General features: G+C 39.5%; 1 non-coding gene across 1 annotated transcript; it reads right to left on the reverse strand.

The window, feature by feature from the left end:
- Nucleotides 1-5,520: 5,520 nt before the first annotated feature.
- LOC126021653 (U6 spliceosomal RNA) lies at nucleotides 5,521-5,627 on the reverse strand. The gene has a single exon (XR_007500150.1). It is a non-coding gene; the product is annotated as a U6 spliceosomal RNA (small nuclear RNA).
- Nucleotides 5,628-6,634: the final 1,007 nt, after the last annotated feature.

Raw genomic sequence — 6,634 nt, forward strand, 5'->3', positions numbered from 1 at the left:
GTAGTTCCTCTTGGAAAGTTTGATAGAATTCATTAGTGAATCCATCTGGACCTGGGCTTTTGTTTTTCGGCAGACATTTGATTACTGTTTTAATTTCATCAATGGTGATGGGGGTGTTTAGATATGCTACATCCTCTTCCTTCAACCGTGGAAGATTATAAGAGTCCAAGAATTTATCCATTTCTTCCAGGTTCTCATTTTTAGTGGCGTAGAGTTTTTCAAAGTAGTTTCTGATTACCCTTTGAATCTCTGTCATATCAGTAGTGATCTCTCCTTTTTCATTCCTGATATGAGTTATCAAGTTTCTCTCTCTCTCTCTTTCTTTGTTAGGTTTGCCAGTGGTCTATCAATCTTGTTTATTTTTTCAAAGAACCAACTTCTGCTTTCGTTGATCTTTCGGATTGTTTTTTGGGTTTCCACTTCGTTGATTTCTGCTCTCAGCTTTGTTATTTCCTTCTGTCTTCCTATTCTTGGGTCCTTTTGTTGAGCATTTTCTAGTTCTATTAGCTGTGTCATTAAGCTACTCAGGTAAGCTCCTTCTTCCTTCCTGATGTGTGCTTGCAAAGCTATAAATTTTCCTCTCAGTACTGCTTTTGCTGTGTCCCATAAGTTCTGATAGTTGTGTCTTTATTGTCATTTGTTTCCAGGAACCTTTTGATTTCCTCCTTGATTTCATCTCGGACCCACTGGTTATTGAGCATGAGGCTGTTTAACTTCCAGGTGTTAAAGTGTTTCTTCTGAGTCCCTTTGGAGTTCACAAATAATTTCAGAGCCTTGTGGTCAGCGAAGGTAGTCTGCAAAATTTCTATCCTCTTGATCTTATGGAGGTATGTTTTATGTGCCAGCATGTAGTCTATCCTGGAGAATGTCCCATGTACATTGGAGAAGAATGTGTATCCAGGTTTCTGGGGATGGAGTGTCCTATATATATCCACTAGGCCTCTTTCTTCCATTTCTCTCCTCAGGTCTAGTATATTCTTGTTGGGTTTCAGTCTGGTTGACCTATCCAGTGTTGACAAAGCCCTGTTAAGGTCCCCCACAATTATTGTGTTGTTGTTGATATTATTTTTCAGATTTGTCAACAGTTGTATTAAATATTTTGCTGGCCCCTCATTCGGTGCATATATGTTTAGGAGAGTGAATTCTTCCTGCTCTACGTACCCCTTGATTAATATAAAATGTCCATCTTTGTCCCTTACAACATTCCTTAGTATAAAGTTTGCATTATCTGATATTAGTATGGCCACTCCAGCTTTTTTATGGGTGTTGTTTGCTTGGATAACTTTTCTCCAGCCTTTTATTTTGAGTCTATGTTTGTTCTGACTATTCAGGTGCGTTTCTTGTAGGCAGCAGAAGGTTGGATTGAGTTTTTTGATCCATTTAGCCACTCTGTGTCTCTTAACTGGTGCATTTAGTCCATTGACGTTGAGAGAAAGAATTGTCCTGGGATTTAACGCCATCTTTATTTCAAAATTTGGTGTGTCTTTTGGGTAGTCTTGTCTTAGATTAGGTCTTTCAGTTTTTCTCTTAAGACTGGTTTTGTGTCTGTGAAGTTTCTGAGCTGTTTTTTGTCTGTGAAGCCATGTATTCTTCCGTCAAACCGGAAAGTGAGTTTTGCTGGGTATAGTATTCTGGGTGAAGCATTCATTTCATTCAGTCTTGTCACAATATCCCACCACTGCTTTCTGGCATTGAGTGTTTCTGGTGACAGGTCTGCTGTAAATCTCAGGGAAGCTTGCTTGAACATGATTTCCCCTTTTGATCTTGCTGTTTTCAGAATTCTGTCTCTATCTGTGGGATTTGTCATTGTGACTAGGATGTGTCTTGGGGTGGTTTTTCTGGGGTCTCTTTTGGTTGGTACTCTTCGGGCATGCAGGATTTGATCACATATATTCTTTAGCTCTGGAAGTTTCTCTTTAATGATGTTCTTGACCGTTGATTCTTCCTGGAAGTTTTCTTCCTGGGTCTCTGGGACTCCAATGATTCTTAAGTTGTTTCTGTTGATCTTATCATAGACTTCTATTTTCATCTGTTCCCATTCTTTGACTAATTTTTCCATTGTCTGCTCATTTGCTTTAAGTTTTTTGTCCAATCTCTCCTGCTGTATGGAATTGTTATGTATCTCATCTTCCACAGCACCAAGTCTATTCTCAGCTTCTGATACCCTGTCCCAGAGCTTATCCATTTTGTCATTCACTTCGTTTACTGACTTTTTCAGTCCTGTTAGTTGACATGTTATTTCAGTTTGGAGTTTTGTGATTTCTGTCTTCATATTTTCTTGGTTCTTATTAGTGTTCTGTTCAACTCGATCCATGGTTTCTTGGAGTCTGTTGAGCACCTTCCATATTGCTAGTCTAAAGTCCTTATCTGAGAGGTTGATTAGTTGGTTGGTCATTATCTGGTCCTCAGAATTTTCATCTTCATTCTCTATGTCTGATGCTGGCCTGCGTTGTTTCCCCATTGTCACACTTGTATTGTGGGTTTTTCTACGTGTTGTGGTGGTATTCATTGTCTATATGATGCAGGCAGCACACTCCTCTGGCTCCTCCCTTTCTGGATGGGCTGACTTGCCTCTAAGGGAGGGGAGTCCTCCGTGGATGAAGCCTCACACTGGGTCAAATCTTAGGCCCGAGAATGCAATAGAGAAGACAGTCTGGAGAGAAATGTTTGCTTCTGTGATATAGCACCGTTCTTAGTGTAATTTTTCCTTCTTGTTGCAATGGTGTTCTTTCCTTAGAAAGAGTGCACGGCTGCGTAGCGAATCCGCTGGAGCCTCTTTTTGCCCCACTCGCAAGAGTTTCATGCAAGAGGACAGTAGACAGACATATACAGGTCAAACTCACAGTTTTTCACAGTTGGGCCCCACTGGGCTGGTGTACTTTCGTGGGTTTTCCCCGCCTGGTGTCACACACAGGGAGCCGGCTTTTGCAAAGTATTGCCGGTTTTCATGCTCTGTAGTCCCTCCCTGAAAATGGCCTCTGGGCAAGCGAGTTTTCTAGAGCCTCTTTTTGCCCCACTCGCAAGAGTTTCACACAAGAGGACTGTAGACAGACATATACAGGTCAAACTCACAGTTTTTCACAGTTGGGCCCCACTGGGCCAGTGTACTTTCATGGGTTTTCCCCTCCTGGTGTCACACACAGGGAGCCGGCTTTTGCCTTTTTCTATTGTTTTTAAATAACTTTTACATGTCTAGAAACAAATGTATTATGGTCAACTATGTGATGCATTTTATTTAAATAAAGTTAAAAAGATTGTACAACTGCCTTAATCTATAACATGTATACGTCTATAAATTCTTCCCAAAGGATGGGCCAGAGTGGTATCACAGAGGTAGGGCATTTGCTTTGCATGCAGCTGACCCAGGATGGGTGAGAGTTCAATCCCTGGCATCCCATATGGTCCTCGAGCCAGGAGTGATTTCTGAGTGCAGAGCCAAGAGTAACCCTATGCACCACCAGGTGTGGCACCCCAAAAAAGAAAAAATACTTCCCAAAGAAAAATGAAAACACAATGAAGCTAATAATGAGTTTATCCAGTTTTATAATATATGACCTTTGTAGAAAATTAGCAGCTTATATACCCAACAAAAGTCAATCCAAAAAATAAAATGACACAAAAGTTTGCATTTATACTAGCATCAATAATAATTTTAAAAATACTTAATAATGCATTTAAGAGTAATTAGGACAGAAATAGAGGTAGGACTGTTAGGATGTATCTAACCGAAGTTTGATTCCCTGCACCACATCGTCCCTCAGAGCCTCCAAGCACAACTTGGTTGACTTCAGCAATTGTAATTACAGACATTTTGTACTGGCTTCGTTGACAGACCTGTTAACGAAGTCTCACAGACATCCTGAGCACTGCTTGGGGAGAGGCAGCGCTCCAAAAAGAAAAATCTAAGAACAGAAGTTTCAGCTTTGCATGTTTATAACCACACTATATCACCACTAAAGAGAAATGTCTTTGTAATCATGAAATCATCTAGACTGAGAAATGCACCCATTTGTGTTGTAGGCCCAGGACTCAGCACTGAGGATCGGATCACATGGCTTTTATTCACTGGCCTCCAGACTTCAGAAGCCAGCCCATGAATAAGGCTGGTGGTGCCTCCCTGTCAGGTATGCCTTGCTGGCCTATGGGAGCCCTTAAAGATCAGATGCCTCGCCCATTTAACTTTACTCTCAACAGAGAGTGAGATGCAAACTGTTCATAAAACAGAAACAGCAAATGACCAAGAGGTGGGACTTTTGAACATGGCATTTGACATTCTTGGGGGAAAGAAGGAAAGAAGCTCCTGATGATTGTATACAGATACATGTTTCTGAATATCAATTCCTCAGTTACTTTCTGAGATGGCATTACCTTTAGCCATCTCTGCCCAGGATATTTTGGCCTTATTTTTTATGCAAAGCTTTCTCCCTATTACTGGCTATCTTCCTATTACTGGCTACCTCCCTACTACTGTAGATAATACTTATAAGTCTTGGGCCAGAAAGGTGGCGCAAGCGGTGGGTGTCTGCAAGGACAGACTGTGGTTCGATCCCCTGGTGTCCCATATGGTCCCACAAGCTAGAAGTGATTTCTAAGCGCATAGCCAGTAGTAACCCCTGAGAGTCACCGGGTGTGGCTCCAAAACTAAATAAATAAATAAATAAATAAATAAATAAATAAATAATAAAAGACTTACAAGTCTTATCTGCAAAGATTTGTTATCTTTATCTTATCTGACAGAATTCATATCTATTTGAGGATGTTCAAACTGTCTAAATGAGATTCTATTGGCTGGGGACTCACATCAGAAATGTACTTCCTCATAGTTTTGAATTCCCAGATTAAGGTCCTATAGGGTTGGCAGCTGGTAAAGATATTTTCTGGAGCTTTCACCAGGTCTTTACTTCCCTGTGTCTATATGGCCTCTCTTGTGGCAAGAGTTAGGAAGAGAAAACAAGTGATCTGCAGTCACTATACACATGAGTCATAGTGGCTGGAGCAATCGTACATTAGGATCAGGCATTTGCCTTGTATGTTCACTCCAGTTTGATCTCTGGCATCCCATATGGTCTCTGGGATCAGCCAGAAGTGATCCCTGAATGCAGAGCCTGTAGTAAGCCCTGAGCACTGCTGAGTGTGGCCCTAAAACAATAAACAAAATAAAACAAAAAATATGAATCCTCTTGCATCAGGGTTCTACCAAATTCACTATAATTACTTCCTTAGGTGACTCATTTCCAAATAGCAGTTGTGGTTTAACTTACAAATTTGGGAGGATACATGCCTTTCGTCCATAGTTAGGTCTTCTGGAATGTTTCTTTTTTTTTATGTAGTATTGTTTTTATTTATTTATTTATTTATTTATTTATTTATTTATTTATTTTGGGGGTTACTCCTCACCCTGTACTCAGAAATCACCCTTGGCAGACTCGGGGACCATATGGCATGCCAGGAATCATGTGACTGTTCAAGGTCTGCTATATGCAAGGCAATGCCCTACTGCTGTGCTATCTCTCCGGTCCCAAAAATATGGAATGCTTCACGAATTTGAGTGTTATCCTAGTTCAGGGGCCAAGCTAATCTTCTCTGTATCATTCCAATTTTAGTATATGTGCTACTGAAGGGATCATTCTTGGAATATTTCTACTTTATATATTTTACCATTGCTAAAGCAATGAATCTAATTTAAAAAAATTTATATTATATATATTAAAGAGTAAAAGAGAAACCAAGATCAAAATATCTCAAAGATATATCCTATCACATTTGAAATAGAAAAACTCTCTATTTGAGTGTTTATCAAATGATTACTTAATATATTCTGATCGTATTTGCCCTACTGCTCTCTTTTCAGAAATTACCTAGGATCCTTCTAGAAGCCTACCTTCTAAAATGAACGAAGAGAAAATATTGCTCAGTTGTATCTGAGACTATTTCCTACCCTTATCATTTCAGTGCTCCTAGAGGAGGGGTCAGAATTACCTACTTTGGGAAACACTGATAAAAAAATAAATTCATTCTTGAGACTTTTTTTAAAATAATTTTTATTTATTGTGACCAAAAGTGAATAACATATCTTTCACAGTAATATTTAAGGTACATAGTGACAATTTATCAGGGCCATTCCCACCACCAGGGTTGTCCTCCCTCCACCCCTTTTCCCAGCATGTGTCCCATATCTCCACTCTTTGCCCCCCGGAGTGCTAGTGTAACTGTTTGAAACCATTGTGATTTACAAAGTTCTTCATAGTTGTTTTTCAGACATACAATGCTTCAGGACTAGTCCCTCCACCAGTGTAGACTACTCTTCAGCAAGTTCCCAGAGTAAATCTCATGCCACTGTCCTCTATCCCCCAGCCTGTCATCATAAAAGGCCCGTTTCAAATTTTGGCTGTTGAAGTTTGGGTCCTTGAGACCATTATTAAGGCACTAGAAAACAAGAAGTAGATTTCTATGTTTTGATCTGGAAGCATTATTTCTATATCTAGATTATCATTCCAGTTGCATGCATAAACACATATACTAATTATAACATGATTATATTGTGCATAATGTATAGCAAATCATTTATTGTAATGATGAAATGTTTTAGTGATATAAACAAATAATAAATAACTTGTATTACAAAATTTCATTT

Source organism: Suncus etruscus, chromosome 10 (assembly GCF_024139225.1).
Source record: "Suncus etruscus isolate mSunEtr1 chromosome 10, mSunEtr1.pri.cur, whole genome shotgun sequence".
NCBI lineage: Eukaryota > Metazoa > Chordata > Mammalia > Eulipotyphla > Soricidae > Suncus > Suncus etruscus.